Raw genomic sequence first — 2,326 nt, 5'->3', positions numbered from 1 at the left:
GGAAGAGGACTTTGGTGGGGGGAGGGCCAGGAGAGGCCCACCTCCAAATAAGTTCCATTAATCACTGGCCAGGGTCTAATGTAACTAATATTTTACAATTAGAGGAGACAAGATGGAGCTAAGAGCCATCTATCTCCCTTACACCACATGATCATCGATTCATAAGCCAGAGCTGGAGACCAGCACACACACACACAGAGACACACACACTGACGCACACACAGTGACGCACACACACACAGACATACACACACATAGACATATAACAACCCCCCACCCCCCACCCCCCACACACACACACACACACACACACACACATACACATACACACATTTACCAGGAAACAGGAGGCCAGGTGGGCTATGAGATGGTGAGAGAGGGAGAAGGAGTGGGAGAGAGGGAGAGAGTGAGAGAGCGAGGAAGGGAGGGAGGGAGGGAGGGAGGAAGGGAGAGAGTTACAGAGAGTTGATAATGCACATCATTACCTTGTGACTATGGTGCCTGGTTGTGCACCGATCACTACTGCTGAATGTTGACAGACAACTGCAGTGTGTGTGTGTGCGTGATTGTGTGTGTGTGTGTGTGAGAGAGAGAGAGAGAGAGAGACAGTGTGAGGGGCTGAAGGCAAGAAAAGGCAGTAAAGTAGTGACAGATGATGTGAAACTGAAAGATGATTCTAAACGGAGAAGGAAATGGCATCAAATCCCAATCTCTTCCGCAGAGCAGTCACAGAAATATTACACACATATAGCAACACTTTATTTCACAAACCAGCAGTATTCAGACACTCAGACATACTAAAATGTCCTAGTTCTTGCCAGGCGTAATTCACTGCACTAAAATGTGATGTTACAGTGGGAAGGAAACGGCTACTGAAATCAAACATCCAGATTCTGGGAAGTTAATACAATCTCAGTTTTCAGAGGTAAAACAAAAAGTACTGCACAGCAGAGACACCCGGACAAATTCACTCTAAAAAAGCCTCTAAATATTCTGCCTCATCTGCATCACATAGCACAAAACGCATCCAGGAGAATCTCCCAGTTTGGAGCACCATTTACATTCTACCTGCAAGTTTAGACAGTCGTCTCGGCAGCGTCTCAGCAGCCCTGACATGAGCTCTGCAGAACAATGCGCTGGCTTCAAAGCCACAGCAGGGGAGACCGTCAGGGCGGCTGAGCGAGGAGGAGGAGGAGGGAGAGGGGACGCCGCTCCAAACGCTGGTCTCCAGCGCACTCTGCTGGCCGACGGGAGGTAGTGCGGCCACGGCGCTGGAGGCTAACCCCCCCCCCCCCCCACCCCCCCTTCAACATGGAGGCGAAATGAAAGCCAGCTGAACAAATGAGAGTGAGGACAGGTTCAATCGGAGGTCACCATCTGCCCGCTTACAGGCGCTGGCACACTGGATCCGCGCCGCACCGTCATTTTAAACACATCAATCGCAGCAAGCCCTCTCTCCGCCACACAATATGGCGCCGAGAGGGGAAGACAAGCCACGGGTCTGGCAGAGGAGCAGCAGCAGTGGGACAAAGACAAGAGGAGAGATAAATGAAAGATAGACAGAGAGATAGAGAGAGAGATAGAGAGATGCGTGTGCGTGCACACCAGAGACAGAAAAGAAGAAATGGACAGAATGAGCACTGAACCATGATTCTCAGATGATCTGAGTACATGTAATATAAGCTAATGTTTTCATTTATGTCGGAGAACATACAAAACACACACTGGCATATGCACATACAATTACAACCAATCACCAATCATTTTGTATTCATTAAAAAAACAGACTTTGGTCCTCATATTAGTGTCTTTACAGACTTGAACTTGCCTATTCGTCCCAGTGCAGTAATTCTGCAGATATCCTGTCTCTCTGAGCTGCTCCACTACAGCAGGGCGAGACGGGGGCAGCAGGGGAGAGGAGGAGGGGCAGTGAAAGTTACTTTTTCAGGATGTGGATTTTATTGGGAACAGGCCCCCGCATCTCATGCGGCCCCTACATCTGGTCTGGTGTAGTAGATCTGCTTAAAAATTAGTCAGGCAGTGACCTTGGACACCTCCCGTTGCTGGGGTCCTGATGCTAGGTTAACACAAATATGGATCCCATCAGGGCGAGCAGGGATCAGGTTTCTGGCCGCCGTGGCCACAAGAGCTTGTGAAAGAAAGTTTTTTTTTTTCTTTAAATGAAATACTTCCACCAGTGAAGTCTTAAGACTGAGCTGAGCAGAGCTGGGAATGCAGTGTTATATCTTGGTGAAGTACTGTAGTGCTAGGTGACAATATTGTAAGGAGAATGCAGGCTTATTGTTCTAGAAGCTTCTAGATATCA

This window comes from Alosa pseudoharengus, unplaced genomic scaffold (assembly GCF_046254945.1).
Source record: "Alosa pseudoharengus isolate Yale_2024_CS ecotype anadromous, Long Island Sound unplaced genomic scaffold, YU_APseudo_1.1 YU_APseudo_1.1_scf_16, whole genome shotgun sequence".
Lineage (NCBI taxonomy): Eukaryota > Metazoa > Chordata > Actinopteri > Clupeiformes > Clupeidae > Alosa > Alosa pseudoharengus.
This window is presented reverse-complemented; position numbering follows the sequence as displayed.